At 42.0% G+C, this 22,709-nt stretch overlaps 1 protein-coding gene across 2 annotated transcripts in view; it reads left to right on the forward strand.

The window, feature by feature from the left end:
• Positions 1 to 5,184: 5,184 nt before the first annotated feature.
• The window catches only part of LOC124181131 (cAMP-specific 3',5'-cyclic phosphodiesterase), a 276,361-nt gene continuing 258,836 nt past the window's right edge, over positions 5,185 to 22,709 (forward strand). The window contains exons 1-2 of one of the 2 annotated variants that reach the window (XM_046567391.1): positions 5,185 to 5,961; positions 13,738 to 15,216. The gene's annotated coding sequence lies outside the window, so the exon portion shown is untranslated. The remainder of the gene's footprint in view (positions 5,962 to 13,737; positions 15,217 to 22,709) is intronic. The other variant, XM_046567390.1, reaches the window with a different exon arrangement.

Genomic DNA, 22,709 nt, shown 5'->3' on the forward strand with positions numbered 1-22,709 from the left:
TTTCCTAAGCTGGCTTGCTTCTCCTTCAACTCCGATCTTTCAAGACTGACAGTGAGTGATTGAAATGTTTCGCATTCGAAATTCTACTCGTGTGTACTGTACGTTATTACATCAAACCAAATACGATTATTCATCCAAACATTTTTCCCTTATTCACATCGTGCCAGAACGTAGGTATAAAACACATTTTTTCATTTTGTATTCACAATTCACTTAGTCTGATTGTGAGAGACATTGTTCGACAAGCTCCTTACCTTGGGATAATAAACGTTGTTATGTAACAAGATAGAATGTCACTACTATTTCTAGTCACTCCCAAAATCTCGCGTCAACTTTTATACATTTTTACCGAGCTCTTCTGAAATTGGCTTTGAATGTTTTACTTTTTGTACCTGAATATTCTCAAGAAAGCAAGACAATAACGCTTAAAACCGCTGGAGCCTTTGCTTTCGAATATTACGAAAATGCGGTTATACGATGCCGCGAGTATAATATGGCTTGACTTTCATTATTTGTCGCAAATGTTGGAGGGTAGCAAACGCGAGCGAAACTCGGAAACTTTTTCGACCTTACCGGGCTCTATTTACGAGTAGTCTATTTTCATTCCGAGCAGCCATGCAGATGTTAAATATTTTTTCGGGCATCAGAGAACCGAAAGCTTGTCCAAAATACAGTTCTGAGTTAGCTTTTACGTAGAATTTTTTTAGGGCCGTGCATGGTCAGGGTTGTCGGTAATTTTCTTCAAATTCATGACATCGCTGATTGTGAATTTTTATAGCTCGAGAGCTTGGAATTACGAACGAGATGAAGGATACATGACAAATTATTTTTCGACCGTGAAACCCGGACGAAACGAGTGACCGAGTACGCCTGATGCAGTTCATCAACTTAATTGATATTTGCACAGCTGACTTATTCGTTTTATCATTCCTCACGTTTTTCTAACAGTAAACTTCAAAGTCCAGGTTAAACATAGCCTTTAATTAGATTTCAGCACACCACGATGAACGTTTCGCAAAGTAAGTTGAAACCCAGCGCTGGGTGAAGCTTTTTTCTTTTTGATCAAACATTCATTTTCGAGTGCTTAAGATTAAAGCGATTGGTCGGAAGTCGTATTACACGGACAACCAGACGCAGTTTGTGGTTAAATAAAAACAAGCCATGAAATTCGTTCGTTTCTTAAAAAATCAACCAATTTATTTAACCTAGTATCCGCTTCAGTCTTTATCTCGCGTATTAGGATCTCGTTGTTCGGACCCTCGTACCAGTTCACGGTTATAAATGAATCAGAAATATTGTTAATTGATGCGAAAGTCGTTTGTTTCAGTATTACGTCACCCGAGCAATCAACCACTCACTCTTAACTAAGGCTAGCAGCTTGAGCGTGGCGTGCAATTGCCTATTTAAACCTAACAGCCACTATGAGTTACGTGACAACTTCAATTACAAGTGTATACGAATGGCGACACTCGAGCGCGTCATCCTCGATACATACTCACTTACGTCGAAACGATTCATTAGCGAATTGTTGCACCGTCCAATTTTACAATATTCTCTTTTACCCGAATCACTAATAATAATAATCCAGGATTCTTCTTAATTTTGATTCCCCGTTCTGTGTTTAATTGTTCTGCACGATCTGTGCGTATTTCTCAATCTTCTTCAACATCATAGAACTTGAGACTAGATTGGTTGAGCTTCAGTGCGGATTTGTAATACATGAATAATTGATATTGCCGTAAATTACTGCTGTAGTTTGCGATCTCAGAGAAATGGAACAGCCTCAACAAAGCCTAAACAACAGTTTAGCCTCGTTTTGACGGTGCTGGGTTTTTGTTGCGCGTGGTGTTTTTTGGGTTCTCGTTTTGCATATGCTTATCACCCTGGGATAAATTTGGCTGATGTGGTGTTCTTTTCTATACAAGGTGGACGTCATTCCGTTCGTTAGCACGAGTCCTTTGACTGGTGTTCTCCCGTTATCCGGAGGCTGATCTCGTTAAAGTCGATATCGAACCGGCCGAAAGGCGTACAGCTGATAAATTCGCGCTGGTTCATTTTCCCTTTCCAGCGTGAGCGTCACGGCTGTAACATTAAGTATCGAATTCCCTGAGTTTATCAGTCATGTATGGTTCCGATTTGATTTTACTACTGCCGCTTCATTGCCGACGCATTCAATATATGAGTTTAGTCAATTTATCTTTTGCCGTAAAGGCACCCAAATCACTTTTTTCTGACCATCACTTCTCCATGATAGTATAAGGATTCGATTAATTCTTTTTGCAGAAATAATTAAAAAGTCGTACTTATCGCGAAAGTTCCAGAGCGGCCCGTGTCAGTAATTCGATTGGCTTGCCATCCTGGGGATGATTTTACGGATACAATTTCAGGGTTGTTTCAGGGCGTACCTAAAGTATATCACGTTCGAATGGCTTGACATAGAACCAAAGTGGAATTGTGAAACGGACTCAGGAGCTGGTATTTAAAAAAAAAAAAATACAATTTTTCGGAAAGCGTGCTTTCTTTTTCCGAGCTAAGCACACGTTCGATCTATATTCGACAACGCTCGCCTCGTTTGTAAATTAAAATATGGTGGGTATATAATATACCGAAAACCTTCAAAGGCGAGAAATACAGCTTTAATGTAGACTGATTCCGACTGACGGAGGGGGATTTAAGAGGTAAAGAAAGAAACTCGAAGCGGAGCGTAACAATTAAATTTTGTCGAGCCTACTAATTGCCACGCAGAAGAACTCGTCAACTCCTTTGTAGTAGGGACACAAGTCCGAACGAGAGACTGAAACTTGTCGATAGTTGGCAGAGGGAACATGACTTCTTTCGATGGAGATAGTCGAGGTGGTGATTCTCATTGGTTTCCCAAGATAATACGGAAAAGCTTGGTCATCCTGAAACCGATGGGTCCGCAGGGGACTCGCGATCAACCGATATATGTATAAAGTATATATTTCGACCCCGCTGTCTTATAGCGTTAACAACATCGTCCCAGCTATCTTGCCCACGCTTCCCGAGGGCAACGGTTTATAGACTTGGCGCAATAAAGGGAAAGTTCACGATTTCCGGTTAATTGAAAGAGAAACGGTTGTCCGTTTTCAAATTTTTCTCGAGGACATTGCTCAGGATCGAATCGCATATTTGTTACGCAACAGTCTGTAAAACATCGGAATATATCTTGAGCAGAATTTAGAGACATTATTTTTATTCATATTCCCTTTCTACGTACATATTTACTTTTTTCGTCGCGCACGAGTTCGCTGCACTGAAGCCTCTGTCGCTTTAGACTTGGGGTGAACGCTACGCATTTCACTGTGAAAATTTTCGTAGCCTCCTACCATTCGCCTCAAGCAGATTTGAATATTCCTCTTTTGTGTCGTCGTCTCCATTCTTCGGATCACGAGCTCAGATTTTTTTTTATTCAAATCGTTTTTACCTCAATTTCCTTTTTTATTTCATAAAATCCTTACCGATAACCCGCGTTTGCGATCAGCTGATTTATTATCACGTTATTCCTATATCGTTTTCCGAATTGCGTCTTCAACGACGTCGTTTCGACAACTGGGGAATTCTGAGATACTTTCGAAGTTATATCAACCTGTTTATTATCATAACCGTCGATGTTTGAATATTTTATGATAATGTGCTGAAAAAGTCAATCCTCTCATCTGAGATATTGATAATCTGCATCTTTCGACGCGACTGTTTTTTCTACTGCCTGACATGCGATCGGCGACACAGGTTACCTTCATATTCTTCGCTCCTCTCAGGTGGGTTTGTTATTTTTCGTCACCCTTCGCGCTATGGATTTGAATCGGCTTATTTCCGCCGTGATTCATGCTCGAAAGTTTCGTCAGCATTCATTGTTTTACCTTGGATTTCATTTGGCCTTTCTCGTCACCTTTAATCCTGAAGATGTAATGATGAATTTCTGAACACTGGGGTGAGAAGTCGAGAATTAATTTTCACTCCTTTCGTCAAACTTTTGGTGAAAGGCCTATACTCCTTCAGTGGTATTGATTTTCAGCGTGCTACACCAGCGTATAACATTTAATGGCCGCATCCACTACATGAATATATCATCATTTGGGGAATTTACATTCGAGCTTAAACGTAACTTGTGGCCCGTTCGTACGTCCCTAACCTTTCGAAGTGCTACGGGATTTACAAAATCGAAACTCATCCAAAGACAATCTGCGCATCCAACTTTAATTACTCACAGCCTATCGAATTTCTCGTCAGAAACCACGCCGTCTTTACGCTTCGAACATTGTGCGAATTAACTTCACCAAGTGCGACAACACTTATTATAAAATCCACGCGGAGGATTTAGCAAGTACGGATGACATAGTTATACACATATATTTCAACTGCGATGCACGTTCGTTGGTCTCAATCTGATGGTAAGCAGCTTACACGGCTGTAGTCACGCAATTGCGTGTAATTATAAAGAAGCATATTCCTATACCTACGTACTTCAGTAGGATAAACGCCATTCTTTCTACACCTGTATTGCAATTGTATACGAGTAGTGAAATTATGAATTCCAATAATAACAATTCAGGTATAACGATAACATTGTTACATGCACAGTCGAGGCAATCGCAATATTGCGATATCACGTTACACCCGAATGTCCGACAATATGGATATAAAAAACACTAACAATTTTTTCGTTCCTCGTATCGTCAAGATCAAGAAGCTTGGTAGAATTTTTTTCTCTCAACCACCGTTATCAACATTGAAACTCGCGTGAACCAACGACGGGAAAACCGAAGAAACGCTCAACCAGAAAAAGGCGTAGGACCAATTGATCCCAGTGATCGGAACGAATAGAATTCATTACGAACGTCCTATATATGTAAGTTGTCCGCCGCGACGGACAAAAGGGTTGAGTAACGGGAGACGACACGGGGTCCGAGGGTGAAAGAGGAAAGGCGAGCGTCGGGGGTGGGTGTGGGGATGGGGCTTTGGCGATACGGTTGCAGGGTGAAATATCAATTTTGGCCAATTTATTAACCCTTGCGGATGTAACCGCGGGTGACCCAGTTCCCCATGGGCATAGCCGTGCGGCGGAGGCGAGGCGCCCCCAGAAAAAGCTCGTGCTTTTCCGGGTGCTACGTCAGTGAGCAACGGCGCCGACATCCTCCCCCAGCCTCAGTCGGGCCTCGGCCGTCGTCAACGCCAATACGACGACGCGTTTGCGGGGCAACCCAACCGGGGGTTCGCGATATTTATCCCTGCGAGGGGGACGCTGCGGGACTCGGTGAAAGGTTTCGAATGCCGAGACGCGGTGATTGAAGAGGCGCCTTCGAGGAAGGTGGACGAGGATGATACCGAGTCGAATTTCCCCTGCGCGTACTCGGGAGGATGTAACTCGCTGCTGAGCGAGGGGTCCATCCGCGTTTGCTCCCGGAGCTGCGGTCGAACCGCTGCGCAGGCAATGGACGGCAACTCGTGCCTGCCTCTCGCCGTGTCGTAGTAGTCACGGTTTGTGCTTGCACCCGCGTCGTGCCGCCTCTTAACGGCGCCTCGCGTTCCGTGTTTATCGTTATTCGGTCCGATGTGTGCGTGAGCTGCGACGTATCTCGAGTGCGGACGGTTACGAACGAGATTACGAGACACGTGTGATGACCGCAAAGCTTTTCCGTTTGCTTTTCGCCACCGACGGCGAAGCAGAGGGAAATCGAAAAGCTTCTCGTCTAGAGTTCGCTATTCCGTATATGTGTAATAAAGACAATCTTCCAACAATGCAGTTCTGTTGAAAGTGGTCCTCTGTAAACTAGACCGTTGTTATACACGCGTCGCATGCGTGTGCAACAACTCTTGCTTCCGATAAATTATCTCCGTGTTGTCCGTCGATCGGATCGCCCTAAAAGCTGTCCATAATATGACCTTCTCGTTGACGTGTTTGTGGTTCCGCGTATTACGGCTAAAGGATGTATGTATTATGTATGTACGTTTTGCCAGTTGAGGATATGTGAATAAGTTTCGTGGGCGTGTGGGAACTACGTTCTGTTCTCTGGTTCCCACACGCAAACGGCGAAAATTTTCTCTTTCTCTTCGTTTCTTTTTTTTTTTTTTGACTGAAAAATACTAATACCTCTTCCGGGTGCTGTCCAAAGAAACGAGCCTTAACCTCGGGATGAGCGTGCGACGGAATGTTCAGCTTCCTTACGAATAACGTACACAAGTCAAATTTTGTTTTTCGGACGTTTTGAAAGCTTCTTAAATTCTCATTCAGTCCAGGAGTAGCCTCGAAGCGTCTGGAAAAAAGACGCAATTTTACTTCCCTGTAATAAAAGTGACTCTCCGAAGACTCGCAGACTTCGTTCGGTGATCAGAGCTCATAGTTTGAATATCTCGCAACGTCCGAAATGGAAGCAGAATATCCGCCTCTTTGAAAAAAGTAGTACCCTGCTTAGCGAAGTGAGCCGTATCCCGGTTCTCTAAGCATTTAACCCGACCTGTTAACTCAGCCAGAGTTGGTCTTGAAACACATGCGGTGAGAAGAACCGGCTTTATGAGATTAGCGAGTAACTTTGCAAAAACACGGCGTTGTCCAAATTAAATTCCGAGTTGTATACAGCCGAATCAGCGCGGTCCTCCAAATTGTACGTATATATGTGTATACTTCTTGTATGGCGACGACGTTGCGAACAAAATATGCGAAACGAGTCTAACAACACAGAGTTTCGATCGAGGTCTGGAATTTCTGTTTAAGACGCAGTAGCTTGTCGTCCAACGCAATCTGCTCTCACGTTTCTCGGAGTTTAAATCATTCCGAAAGTTGTTGATAACTCCGATTTTCGCTTTTATTATCGTCCGCACACGGGCTCGTATCGGGTACAATTGTCAGGAGTGACCTTGTCCTGATTGGATTTATGTGGCCAATTTGAAGCAGCTTTACGTGATTGCTTTTCACCCGGATGACCGTAATTTTTGCCCATAACAGAAACGAGCGTGGTGAAAATGTAACGACTGACGCTGGCAGGCTCGATCGTCCGCAGCTTTGCTAGAATATGAGATAGGTACGCCTCCTGCAGTGTTTTCGGAAAGACGGCTTATTAACCAACTAGCCGCATCATTGCCTCAGGTGAAATGTGCAGCAATCTCAGAAATTGTTTCAGCTCGGAATATCGCGGCTCATATATTGACGGTGTGCGTAGCTATAGCATGGTAGAATCGCGGAGGTGCGGGAAGTGTCCTTATCGCAAAAAAAAAAAGAAAAGACGAACGTGAAACGAGACCAATTAAAATCGAGTGAAAATGCGGTGGGCGAAAAATGGGGTCGGTCGGAAATAAGAAGAATTCGGACCGTGCGATAGGTTGGGACAGGCCTTTGGGCTTTACATTGGAGTTAAACGAGAACGACAGAGGTGGAGGGACGAAGAAACGGATGAACACAGCCAGCAGCGAAAAGATATGGAAGATGGAAGAGTTGTAAAGACGCGGTTCTGGATCCCATGATCCTTAGAACATGGCGTATCCGATATGACGCAATTGCAAATCCACGTTACACAGACAACTGAGACGACCATCTCGGTGTCAGTTGCGTAAGTAACTAGGCTTATTGCGAAAGGACCGACTGGCAGAAATGCAATCCAAGTAGATTAAATCGATTCGCAGTAAGATACGCGGTCGTTATATAATTCTATCACTTCCGTTTGAAAGTCTTCGACTCGACGTCGGTACCGACTCGTTCGGATTCGTTGTTCCCAGATTCTGTGAGTTTTAAATTCTCTGAATCCAAGCAATCCGCTCCAATACATGGCCGTTCGAATGCCGTTAAGTTGAATTTCAATCTCGCTATCGAATATCACCAGATCATGCGTATGTTCGTGCGATTATTCATTCGAAATTTTCCGATTGGAATTCGCTTCAGAAATCCAAGTATAAAGCCAAAGTGCTTCATTTTCGGATGTCACCGAGACCTATTACTGTGCCTGTATGTATTATATCGATCGGCAGCGACGTTTCAGCGTTTGTGCCGATAGATAGGTAGATAAATTGATACGCATGTAGATACATAATATACGCACGTAAATAGATATATTTATTCGAGTGGCGGGGGACTGCGTGACTTTCGGGGAGTAATGTGAGCCGATAGCGGGAACGATGGCAGATACAGAGATAGGTATCGCATCATCGTTACTTTGGTGTGCAGGCATCGGCAGTTTTGACTCAACTAAATTTAACTGTTGACATAAAAATTTATTTTTTGGTATTATGGACAAGAATATTGGGAATATCGTTTGTTGGCGATGCATAGCTAGTGTGTATATTACACACGCATACTTGTTTAATACGTGTTATCTACTCACGATAAATTGAACTGTAGAAAACTAAGTATCAAATCAAGGATCGATTAACGATGAGCAGATTTCAGTTGTGTTTTTCTTTCCTATTGAGATTAAACCGATAAAAGTGTGATAAATGCTTCGAAACAATACATATTTTTATTTCGGTAAAAAATATCTTTACTACAAATAATGCGATGCCTTTGATTACGGTGGCCATCGTCATGTCCTTTCAGACGAACTTGCTTTAAGAGCGGATGGGCTCAGCACCGATTTAAATTGGTTTGTCTCATTTTTATGATAGATGCGTTGAGCCAATTTTCACCGAACACGAGTAAGTCTGCAGGATTTGACGTGCCACCTGGGAGTTTATAAATTTGGTGCCGCTGGGACACCTGTATCCCTGCTTTGATAACAAGGTTCCAAGCACATGCCGGAATTGCTCAACGTACCAAATAAAATGTGGTCTGCTTTGGTGTTTTGAGTTGCTGTTTTTTTTTCTCTCCGACGGTTCACGCGACGATTGATTAACAAGGGTTGACATGTATACAGGAAGTTCAAATTTAGAGATATTGACAAATTATTCCTCAATCAAAGAGAGAATAGAATCGTAAGAACAGAATAATATTCACTATCTAAGCGTACAATTGTTTAATTCATAGAAGGTCCGACTTGACTTAAGATTAGGGGCAATTGTGAACGATCTCTTTTAATTTTTTTTTCCTATATCTTAAACCTGGTGCTTAATAATTGATAGGATTACAGAAATTCATCTTTTAAGTCTTGCCAAAAAATACAAATCATTCTTTCTTCTTGCAACTAATATTGTGCATATCTGTTTTTAGCGGTTTGTACATACATTAGAATACTGGAACAGCTGATCAAACGACGTGATCAAGATTTCTTAAAGCTTTGTTAATTAACATCAGCAGGGAATTGTTGAAACTGGAATTTGCGGTTCCTCTCGGTTTTACTAGAGTGAACACCGGGAGTGTTCATCTGAGGAATATCAATTCGTTGAACGTCTGTCAGTTCCGTGGAAGAACGAGGAAGCGAAAATTCCATCCGGCAAAATTAAATTGATCATTATATTTCAGACACGCGGTAGTACTTATTGGAATTATAAATTATAGTGCAAGCTCGAGTATCCTTGATAAGATTCTAGCGCATGATGAGTTTTCATTTATTGGTAACGATGATTAGTTTATCATGGAAATTGGCATCTGATGCAATACATATGAATGTAATATACTTCGAGATTAGCTAGCAACACATGTAACACATCAAGTTGGCAATAGGAAATACTAATGGCAGTATAATTAATTTACTGACGCTTGTGATGGCTGATCCTCGTTCGGTTCGACACACAAATCCCTGATTAATTGAACTGACAAATAGTGTAAGCGACAAGCTTTATGATCATGACCATCATCGATGTGCCGGTAAATGGTTTTTGATTACTTTTTCGAGCGGCTAACTCGTCTTAGATTAATGTAAAATCAAGTTTACGGTAAACGACGTGACAAGTGGTTTACTTCGTTGGCAAATCGATAAACAGGATTCAATCCTATACGATTCCACTTTTCCGTTAGCCTGAAGAGTATCTCGATGTGGTTCTCGTTTGGCTGATATTTTTCATCAGAGCTGCCACAGTTGTATAATCGTTCAAAATTTGACGAATGGATTAGAAAAATGTGTTTGATATTCGTGTCTGTAGCAGTAATCAACGTGGATTCAATGTCTCCAATTCATTTACGGCTGCGGCCGTCCCTGTTTGATAAAAATTTTCCCAGCTGATAGTACATGAAGCGAGGTGACAAAGGGAGATTTTTTTAAACCCTTTTTTTGGTATGACTATAGCTGTACAATTTTCATTTTTATGTGAAGGGTTGTTTACGCTTTGATAGTCCAGATTATTTCATTTGACAAACGATACGTTGTTAAGCTACACGGATCGCCTATGGAGCACATAAAGAACACAAAGGAATTATTATACAGTAAATTCCATACGATTATTTACGTTTCACGCTAACACTTACTGTCGTGCATCATTGAACACTCGCGAGTGTCAATTCCGCCCTTGATCATCTCGTCGTGACTGATGATCGATAGCATAATTAACAGAATTAGCATCATCAATAATCATGTACGTATAGTAGGTAAGATGAATGAGAAAGAATTCGTATAATCAATCTCAATAAATCGATCGCCTCAAACTCGGTCCTGGCTTCACTCTATTATCCGTCGACTTTCAGATTTATCGATACGATTTTCGGCTGGGTCGACTTAACGGCTAAAGATATTACCTGCAACCTAGGTACATCTACCTTCACTTTGACTTTTGGTAGTAATCGGGACATTACATGCAATTCGAAGAGTATTTTAAGAAACTTATCGAGCGTTGAAATAAGGAGGTCAATTTTTTCACCATTATTACCGTTAATGAAGCGCACGTTCGGCGAGCCGTTAACTAATGAGAAGCGACTTGATGAAGCAAACAATGCTATCGCTGTAAATAACCAGGTTTCTGACCGCGAAAGCTGTTCAGTGAAATAATAAAACTCGCACCGTCAGCACATGTAGGAACGCTTAACTTTAGTCGCATAAAAGTTAAAGCACGACCTACGAGCTGGAGCATTTTGCTTGGCTTCAAGTTGCTTATTTTCGAAATAAACTCAAAGCTTCGTTCGTCATTATTAGTCATAACGGTTTTCAAGTCTGCAGGTTTGCTAGAAATCACAGGCTGCAGAGTTATAGCTATGCGTGTGAATTTTCACGGGGTTAGACTTTTCGTATCTGTCTACAACAGTCGCCACTATTGATACTTACCTCTCATTTCTTACCTCTGTAGACGAATAATCTCTTGCTTAAATCGAGTTGCAAATATATGTACGGCCCTATTCGATATTTGCTCGAAGCAGGAAACGGAAGAAGACTTAAGTTTACGTTAAAAATTGACGAAATATCTGAGGAGCTTTCAACCGAAAGATCCTTCGGACTGATCTGGATTTGTGACGGTACAATAGCCGCCAAATAAATACCAATGAAGAAAAAAAAAAGTATCGAGTAGGTAGTAGTACATCAGGTTCCACAACTTGTTGCAAACACGAAGCTTTCCTTTAAACTTTCCGTCTGCTTCTTTTCTGGCATGGCTTAGCAAGTTCAAGAAATTTACGTCGATCCTTGTGACACAAGTAACGATTCTTTTGAATGATACATACCAATTCGGTCGCTTCTGAAACACTTTTTTTTGAATGATTTCGAGTTCATGTTTGAGCTTCTCAAATGTTTTTAAACTTCCTGAATTTCACAGGATTTCATAGCCCGCGTCGAATCATGTTCAAATAATTTTTAAGGGCGTGCAAATTTCCGAATAGCAGTATAATACTGCTTCAAGCTTCGCTATGCACTTTTCTTACCAGAGTGCATCCGAACGAACTTTTCCAACTCCATTACCTTGGATAAGTATTAGGAACGCTCAACTTCTATATCGCATTCGTAGAATCTTTTCACCGCGAAGTTGGGAAAATTCATAGGTATATAATTCAGACGCGATTCGCCACAGCGTACGGTTGTTCATCTTAATTTCCCAGACGATGCGAAATCTTCTGGTACGGCAAAGGATTTTGTGCAAAATGTTGAAGACGAGACAGAAACGTGGGTAGATATCCAGGGCAGGTGATCCCTGATCAGTTGATCCTCTTTGCGTTCTATTTCAACGTGAACGAATTATTGGCTAGAAATAACGGTGGAGCCATCGACAATCCATTCACATCGATAAAAATTTATTGCTACGGAAATTTTTTAGAAAAAATATATTCCAAACCGGCACCAATTCAGTCGCAGTATCGATAATTTCCTGAAAAACTTCGGACACGCGAGTTTATTACATTTACCGACGTTGCTTTTTCAAAACATAGCACAACCTTCGTGGTGCAAACGGTAAAACGAATGTGGTTTTACCCCTCGAATATATTGCGATTATTATCATTAATTTCAAGTATTAATTACAGAATTTTTCTCCCTCAAGATGGTTAGCTGAGATTAGACGGAATAATGAAAAAATACTACGCGGCACGCTTTTATATACAGAATATTCGCGATGGGCGGTTACAGAGGGGTAGAAAAAACGAGAAGTGGATAATAATGTGAATGAGATTTAAAAAATGACAATTTTTGCCGACAAATTGCACCGTGCCAGATGCAACGCGAGGCGTGATTCAATTAATTGCGATAACGCAGAAAGTTGGCAATTTCTACTCGGAGAGTGATTATGTCGTTTGAAGATTCTTACATTCACTTTTTACAGATATACTAAAATAGTTTCCATGGCAAATGATTCATCCGTTGTAAATATAACGTCAAGTCCGTGACTTGTATTTCGTAATAGAGTGAGTAATCACTCAAAAATAATCCGTCGATGGTTCCAAAGGCGACTGACCCCATGTCGAATCGAATTCACCGAAGATAATCCATTTCAATGGGTGACGTTTGTTATCCCTGCCCGTCCTCGCGAATTTTTTTACTGTAACCTTTCCCAAAGAAACGTTGACAATATAACTCGAATGCGCGTTTTTCTCATCTCCACGGTACAGGCACGTAATTGGATGAAGATTTATTTTGGAAAGACGATCCATTCCGTGATCGAGCACGCCGTATGGAATGATTTCATTGCTATTGTTCTGTAATTATCGGGCAGTAATCGTCGATCGCATACTTTAGTCAATTCAATTGTAAGTTAGCGATATTTCGATTCTCAGCTGCTGCCTTCATCAGTTGTCCAGTGCTAGCACTGAAATATTGCTTGCACGGTACACTTGTTCGAGCATTCCATGATCTCTATTTGGAGAGTGGGAAAAAATGTTAGAATTCGATTACTGGGATGAATCGATGCTCTAAATTGTGACTCCGTGTGCTAAAAACTGATGTCACCGGAACGTCAGTATCGAAGAGCAGCCAAAGGTGTGTGAATAGGAGACGGTAGAATGCAATCGCTTTCACTGTGAACTCTGGTGATACGATGTATTTGACGCTCGGGCTCGGAAATAGAATTGCACTCAACAAACAGACTCTGACTAGTACGTTTTGTACATTCGTTTCATCGAAATGTTTCAATTTCACTTCGTGTAATGGTGCACAGTTTCTGATATAAATACGCCCGCTTATTCAGAGACCGTTTCTTGTTTGCGGAAGCTACATCCACCTAGTTGGAAACTCTGTTTGTTCAATGACACGTAAATACGTAACTCTGGCTGAGTCACACGACTTGTACTACTTTCGCAGTGTGTTATTAAACGCATAGAACGGCAATAACAGCGCGGCCGGCCATCATTTAGACGAATAGATTCATTATTTGGCATTTCGTATTTATTGTGCAGTCTCTCACTTCTGAGAGAGTTGATGCAGTATATGTGTATTCTTGTCCCAGCTATCACGGTTGACTGCGTCGAAAATGCAAACTGCCTTTTCTCTTTGGGTGTGAAGCAGCCAAAGACCACCGTCATCAGATTTACCCGAAGGATTTTCGCCTGAAGACACGTGCTTTTCTACCTTCGACAATCATTTCTGTGTTCCTTAAATTTAAACTTTAATACATGAAAGGATAGTTACCAGTGGCTTCTGACTCTGTTGGTTGTTATTATATGCTTGTTCGTCGTTGTGTCTGAATTATTGTACAGGTGAACGTCAAAAAAAAAAAAACAAACTTGTCGGACAATGTTTAAGCAAAGGTTGTTGTTGTGCCAATTTATTTGTACTTACTAAGTCTAAAGGACGTTAATGAATAACCCTATGGTTGAAAAATAAAAAAAAAATTTAATATCATCACTAATCGTTGTACAAAATAATATCACGACTATAATATTGCCACGAATGAAGTAATAAAATACAGAAGTTCCATTGAAACATATGCCATACTTCGGGATAATAGTAAAAAAGAGAACCAGTTGAAATAAAATTAATATTCAAATGCGAATGGAGTGCGTCTGCGATAGAAATTTTCTGGTACTCACAATATGGACTGCGAGTTATATCAACGATTGAATGTTACACCGAATGTCGAATACAGTCTAGATTGCATTTGTCAACCACTCGTGAATTTAAATCAGCAAGCCTTGTCACCCACGCCCGAATAGAGAACTCTTGGTGGAATTGACAAATTGAGAGTGCGGCAACGAACTCATACTTGGCATTCGTGATTGAGCTCGTCGAAAATTGTCATCAGCTCGGGTGAAAATATTTCTTCAACCTCAGGAACACCCGGAGTTCTATAGACCCAAGAGAGCACCGAGGGTGAGAATTCAACGTCAGTTGAATTGGTCAGTAGACGAACGAGTAGGATTAAAACGAGACGTTCGACAAAAGTTTGAGGAATAAATTTTGAATATCGAAATAGCGTCCCGTGAATGTCCCTATAATCCACACGAAAATCAACGCCGATTCTCGTCGGGGCGACGCGACGACACGCAACAGGGTAAAACCGCAGTGTTGCGATAATCCGCGAATCGAGTGGCCGCGTTTCCCTGTCTTTCGAGGCCACGTAGTGCCAGGGTGTCGCCGTGGGGGGCGCGTGGTCCAGCTGCCTGCCGTGTGCCGGCGGCGGCACGGGTGCGGCCGGCGGGGCAGGTGCTGGTAAAGAGGCGGTCAGCGACCAGACAAGCGGCCCCTGCGAGGCGAAGAAGGGATCCTTTCAGAGGAAGCAGCCCCAGATCATTCCCGAAGTCGACGCCGAGGAGCGCGCCCCTCTTGGTGATCTCGAAGAGGATGACCTCGACGACCTAGAGGACGAGCCCGAGGGAAGCCGGAAGGGGGACGGGGCTAGAGACGGCGGAACGCAGCACCGTCTCAGCCCTCGCCTTCACGACATCGAGGAGGAGGACGATGAGGAGGGTCGCACCATCGGGGAAAGGTATGTTCCCTCCTGAATATCGATCGTATCGTCGTTGTTCTTGCCTTTTATCGAGAGTCGTGACTCTGGTGACAAATGAGAAACATTTGCTGATTAATATCCTTCCGACGATTCCGGTGATCCTTTGCCAAATGCTTTGCGGATGTGTAAGAATGACTGTTTCACATCCACTTCTCGATCCTGAGTCGGACTTGTGATCCTTTTCGCACCGCTTCTATTGAAATTCGTCAAGCATGAGTCCCAAAGCTTGCAGGGCTTACAGCCCCGCTCGTTATGTATTGTCACGGACATGTGATGCTTCATTAATTCTCGTGTCGTTACAGTGTTGGTACTTTGCAATAGCAGAACTAACTTGACGTGATCGCGATGATCAACCTTCGCTGGTATTAAAGCGTTAATTGTTTGATTGCACAAAATTTTTCGTCACGCGCAGTAATACGAACGTTTACCGCCATGATAGAATCCTATATGACCCCGATACGGCTCCTGCAGGCTGAACAAAGTAAAATGGTAATTCTACCATTGGTCTGAATAATCCTTACTCGCGAGTCAACTCGGCAGTATTTTCGAGCGGAATTGTCTTCGTAGCAAGTTGAAGAGTTCCAATAACGCGAGTACCTACATACAGCGTTTACTGGGGATATATTTCCATTATCCTTGACACGAGGGTGATGTGATATGTGTGTTTGCTGGATGAAAACACGAACAAAGTTACGCGCGCATGGTATACCTACCTTCGTCACAATACGTCACAAGTTCGTTGCAAAAGGCGAGAGGGACGGTGGGCTGATTTATCATGATTTTTAACCTCAACTTACTCGCGAGTTCTTGTTGACCCGGACTGATCGGGGGAATGAGAAGGTGAAATACCGAGCCTACGAGTTCAATTTAAACTTGATCTCAAACTTGTACTGCAAACATTCGTGCCGCGTTTATCTTGGCGTGTAGGTATTTTTTTTGCTCCACTTTTTTTCCACCTCGAGAGAAGCTCAAGCTGCAAAAGCAAAGGTTCAACCCACGCTATGTATTTACTTCTTGACAAAAAAAATAAAAAAGTTTATTCTCGCTCCGAATTTTACCCAAAGAGTAGATGGTTACCTATCCCTTTTTTACAAACCTGATCCTGAAAACCTCAGCTATACTTTTGCTTCAGCCTTCAAACTCATGACAACAGACCTTGGACGGCTGGTTGTGAAGTTCATGTTTTGTGCCAGGTAACGCGCCGCGTCGAACACCTTTGACAGACCCCTAAACCCACCCGTTGCAATCCCACCGGCCAATCGGCTCGCCGGATATTATAAGCCCGCCGCAAGTCGTATTCACGCAATTACGGGTACCTACGTACACCCACCGAATACGTATCGCGCTCATACGCGACAGTGTTCAAGCTCTGCTGTTTATAATTTTGTGCGTAAGAATAACAGCCCAAGGGCTTACCTATAACAGCAAATATTGAACGAAATTTAATAAGATAATACGGCTTTGGGGTGCCCGGAAATTTGTTTCCGAATTATAAGATTACGAGCTTGACCAGTCGGGCGATGGTGAAGATCAAGAACAAATGTACACGGAATCAGGCAGACTCCGATTACATTATTAGCCAATCGTCAGGTGATGTATTTAAATTCCATTAGGTGAGCTCCGGTTTTATTAAGCTTTTGTTTAATCTACTTAGGGCGATGATTGACCGAGCAAATTCAGTAAGCTGTCATCAACGGATGTAAGACTCTATCATGATGTACATGATATGAAAGGTTTTTTCATCTGACAGTTGTTTTATTCTGAGCAGATGCGATGTGAGTAATCGAATTCTTCATCGGAGCTCAAAATACAGGCGTTCTAATACTGTTTTTACGTTCTTCGTTGTATTGCCGATAAACTCCGTTTCGCTCGTAATCCTGACTAACAACAATCCGCTCTGCTCCGCGGCGGACTCTCAGAAACTTACCAAACTTCTACCTTCTCAACTTGCGTTGAGAAATTTACCCCGGAAATTTGTAAGCGAAACGGATCTTACTTACAGAAATGTTGGGTATTATTTGCCCCAGGACACAGGCGTTCCTGGCAACTGTTTTCGAGAGATGCAAACTCATTTGCGACAAAGTTTGGCGTCCAATTTTTGCACGCTCTATTTTTTTCCCCGCGTCTCGAGCACTTGTCATTGACCAATAGAAATTCTGAGACAGATACCAACGGAAATAATGCGAGTATTTCCTTCCTTTAATCTTTAAATTTTTCAGGTGCTATACTTAAATTACTGCGGTAACTCGCACAATCCTGACATTTGTTAGGTGTAACTTAGAGTTGCATTCAATAAATTAATGAAGTTACCTTAGTGCAGGGCTGTAACTTTATAGCGTTACGACGTAGTCCATTACCAACCACAAACGTTCTGATCTAGACCATCGACATGTAAGCGTATCACTCCGAGCTCGCGGATTGGTCGAAAATCGTTTTACAGCCCAAGAAATGGTCTGTAGCTTGAGCCATAACAGAAGGGACTATTGGCGTTTGCGATCCCTCAAGAACGACGCGGGCGGTCATTTCGACCGCTTTTGCTGAAAATGGTTTTCTTTTCGGTGAGCAACGTCTGTGTTTCTCCTTCTAAGAAAGTGATTTATGGACTTATTCAAGGTAATTTCATTCGACAGTCATTTGAGCTCGTTTATAACAATTGAATCGACAAAAATTACTTTCTTTTTTTTTTTATTTAACTATTCACTGACTATTCTTATTACTTCGGTCCGTCTTTGTATCACATAGCTTTCAATCGATACTAAACTGCAACAAGTGCTACGAATTTGATCTCAGCTGTTGCTTATGCACTGATCAGTCAGACAATTGTTGTATTGAGCGTAAACTCAAAGATAATTTCCGTAGTATGAGACGTTTTACTGCAAATCTACTTAAATCTGAGAGAAATAGCTGAAAGGATCCTGACCGTCGTTTCAGACTTAATGGATACTATTCCTGAAATGAATTAGGTCAATGATTGTATACTTAATAAGAACCTGACATGTGTCCGCGTCTAAGAATCAGCCAACCGTCTGAACTTCTGCCCACTCTAGAACCGCGAGACTGAAGACGTACATAGTAGGGACAGTGTACTAGTTATTGACACGTTTAGACGCAATTATTGAACCCTTTATTTTGAAAAAATAATAAATTGACGGCACAAATTTTAAATTTCTCGATGGCTAAAACCAATTTGTGTTGACAATTTGTGGGACTCTCACCTTCGTGCTTACACATGGATACGAGCTATCCGGATATTCAAACATCTGAATTACTCGGATCCGTCAGTTATGAAACTTCGAATCCGGATAGTTTGAGTAGGTATCCGGATATTGGTATATCCAAAACAATTCGTACATAATTTGTAAGTAAATTACGTTCACACCACAAGTTTAGGAAATTCGAGAAACAATAGTATATTTTTTGCAACAAAGTTTTATACGATTGTGGGTTAGCTGTTCCCCGCGCGGAAAACCGAACTATTCGTATTATTCGAATAGTTTAACTATCCGTGTAAATCAAGTGCACTATTTATTCGAATAGTTGGGATAGTGCGGATACCCGAGCACTCGAGTACTCGGAACTATTCAGATAGTCCGGATATCCGAATTTGAAGCATTGGATCCGGTTGCTTCAGATAATACGAATACTCGAAAAGCTGTAGCTCTGGTACATGTCGTACAATGAAAATGACTAACTTGATCATATCGCACTCCGGCGACAAGGGTAACAAGACTAAAAAACTGCCACTTTTCAGTAGAAGCAAATAACTATGAGTAAAAGCCTTGCATGCTTACGTAAAGTGTCTGTTTTCTCTGCTCTGTGACAGCCTAATTTTTAACTACAAAAATGTCGCTTTTAGAGCTTGTTGATTCGAACTTGGCAAATCCAAATTTGGGCCCAACTCAAAAATGCCAATTCACCCTCGTCGCCGGGGTGCGATAATGTTGTCACGTGCACGGGATTGGAATTTTGCTTCAATGCCATACTGCGTGAAGTGAACAAACAAAAACAAATTTGCAGATAAGCCCAAATAACACGGTGTAATAAAACTTAGGATAAAGTCGTAGTTAATCGGTAATGAAATCGTCCGGCGGTTGCCGGTTTCCATTGAGAGCAGTCAGACATAGCTGGATATGTATGTCGTGTAGACTGATACCCAATCCCAAATGCATGATCGAAATCACTCAGGATGTTATGGAATGCCTGAAATGTTTCTCGATAATCTGATGCAGTATACGCGTCAAAGGTTCACGCGGAGTAGGCTAGAGGAGCTATCTTTTTGGTGGCAGGGACGTTGCTTGAATAATTGAGGGGCGCTTATCGATTTGTTAGAATGGTCGGTGCTCGACGCCGTCACTATCCCTCGCAGCAGGAGCTAGGCTTTGCTTCGTCTATCTGTGTATACAGATTCTCTAATGCTTTTGCCTCCATCATTGGGGCCAATATGTCACCAGTTCGATTACGTATGTATGTATAGCAGGCTATGTACCAGGCAGTTACAGTCTACGGTATATATTCGGCGCCCTACGTAGCGGCGGCGGATTGGCTGGAAATACAGGCAAGACGCAATATGTAGAGAAATACCGGGAGCAGGGCTTAACCCTGAGATTGGCACTGCTTGTTTTAGCCCCGATTTCCGAAGTACAGTTGGCCTAAGCCAGAAACTACGTATAAGCTGCGGAGATGAGGAATTCTGGGCCGAAATCGAAGGACTTCTAATGGGTATCCTTGAACTTGAACGGGCTGCTATTAGATTTACAGATTTCAGCTCACCTCTGAAAATTTCACTAAGGTGCGGTGATAAGCAATATTCATCGTGCATGTGAATTATGCGTATACCGAAAATTGACTCGGGTAGGTGAAAAATACTTCTAGGTCTCGAATCGACGTCGAATGAGCAGAAAGAAAAATACGATCAACACGTTTCAGGCGTCAAAAAAACCAGAGATGTTTATTGTTGGTTCAGATTTGGGTTCTAAGGTCAGGAATTACTTATATACCCTGTGGAATTTCATAGCTCCGTCGCATTTGCAATTTCTGAAAGTTGGAGCCAAGAATGTCTCCAGCGGAAATCTGAGGAGGCTGACGTATTATCAAACTTCCGTTTGCAATGGGGATTAGTTCCGCTTACGTCTCGATTTCCGGACCAAGTTGGAATTAATTTCGATCTAGCCTGAGTTCAGTTCTAGCCAGCTGAACTTCGACCTCGTCCCTGAGAATAGTCGGGTTGGTTTACGTGTTCGAATTTCTTGCATATGTCATCGCAGATAAATTTAGTAACATGTAATACGATGAAAAGCCGAAATTATATTTGCCATCCGCGATCTTGCTGATACTTATTTAACTAATAGTAAACTACGTACGTTACATGATGGCAACATTTTTCGCGGGAAAAAAAGTAAACATACGAAAAATTTGAAAGATTCGTTGACAATGCGTAAAATGTTATTATTTTCGGTTAAAAGTATTAGAGTGTTTGTGTATGCAATGTTTCTTTAGCAGTGGATATAAATAATTCTCTTCAGGTTGCGTGATCAACTAATAAAAGTTGAAATGAAACGACGTAGGTACCTGTAGTAGCATGCCAGATCATACAGGTGAAATACTGCACTGTTTATGGCTGCAGCTACTATTTATCAGACACGATGTACGTCTCAGAGGCAGCAGGATCGTAATGTGAGACTGTAAAGTCTTCATTATTTTTTACGCGATCAAGCAATGGTACCCTTTAAAATTTATACAGTAAAAACCCACAAGAAATAGCAGCTTCGTAGCTCGGGTAAAATATAAATGAGTCCTAAATCGAGACTTCCTGCAGAATTGCGCAGTACGCGGTCACCCCACCGTGTCATCAATATGCTATTTCTGCTCCGAGGAGGGTGGTGCTGAAAAAATTTATATTCCATTGTAACACAAGTCACGGAAATATCATCGTTTAGTAACGTAGCAAACGACTTCTTCCACCACACACCTTACGGACAGAAAGAAACCCGCCTTCACGGGGTGGGTATTTTTCTAACAAGAAACAGTTTTGTAAACACTTCATGAATAATCTCAATCTCTACTCGCTCCGTGAAATATCCCCCACCAAAGGTTGACGCAGTATCTGTCTCATTAAATTCTTCAATTACATGAAACAACTTCCCTATCACGATTTGTCATGGAACATGTACCCAGTATTTATAACAACATCCGGTCTTCCCGCTTTGCTACAAACTTGAACGCTGAGACGAAATGGTTTGGTCACGTTTTCATTGGTGGCAGAGATAACTTAATTCGACGCTTCGTTTTGGCTTGGTGCCCATTCGGTGGTTCTGGCCAAGATCTGAGAGAGAGGAAACGGCAATCAGATCGGTCCAAATAGATTTATAACATTGAGTAGGAACGGGCCGAGGCAAATAAATAAATATATTACTTGTCAACGCATATATCAGAGAGAGGTATTTCCAGTAGATGGTTCCACGCCTAGTCCATGTCCCCAATTAATAACCAGAGACTGCCTGTATGCCTCTGAAAATACGAGGCAAGTCAAACGTTTTATTTAAAAATATAACCATATATTTTCATGCAGGAAATGACGCTTCTGACGTTTTTGGCAAGTCCGGTACAATCAAAGTATTATGACAACCCCCACTGTTTTGTGGGACATTTGATCGGATCAAAGCTCGGTTTATGATGAGAAAAACGAATTTATGGGCTGCCTGAAGCTTCAGAGTGAACGCATGTGCTGCGGCCAAATTCAATAGGAAGAATTTCCTTTTCAGCGCTGTTATTCTCTTTCAGGGAACTTATTACTTCGCTATATAGGGTGGTCTTGGACCTACAATCTCAGTAAGCGCAGATAAATCAAGCCCTTGTAAGAATGAGAAAATCTGCACTTGAGAATTCTGTGTCTTAGTTTTTTCAACCCGTTTTCTCAAAGTTAGTCATATTAAACCGAATTATTTCCACGACGAGAAATTGTGCTTCCCTCTCGGAATCTCGGTTCAATAATTAACGGTGGAACGCTTGTACAAAACACCACTTTATAATTTGAGTGGTAATTATGAACCCGCGGCCTCCTTTGACCTGTAGGCACGTTCCTTACGGTAGGCAATAGGCCGTAATTTAAGGTGGGTAGAGCGTATAAGGCTCGCTCGGTTTTGATAATAGCCTTACCACACGTACGCAAATATAATTAAGACTGAGGCTTTCCACAGGCCAGAAAATTTCCAGTTGTTAGTGATTTAGTCGCGTTAAAGACGAGTCGTTAACCTCCGTCGTTTCCGGCTGAGCAGCCTGCAACCGAATGAATACGATTATAAGGAGCTTTGGAGTGGCTGTTCAAGAGTCAAGGCAATTGCCTTGCGGTTAGTTCGTAGCTTTGTGATATCTGCAAGTTCAGCTTTGCCGATGAGTTACTTAAAATAGAGCGGGAGTGAGCCTGCAACGAAGCCCGTCTGACGATAAGCGTTACTGACGTTGCTGCAGAGGTT

The sequence above is a fragment of the Neodiprion fabricii genome, chromosome 4 (assembly GCF_021155785.1).
Source record: "Neodiprion fabricii isolate iyNeoFabr1 chromosome 4, iyNeoFabr1.1, whole genome shotgun sequence".
Classification (NCBI taxonomy): Eukaryota; Metazoa; Arthropoda; class Insecta; order Hymenoptera; family Diprionidae; genus Neodiprion; species Neodiprion fabricii.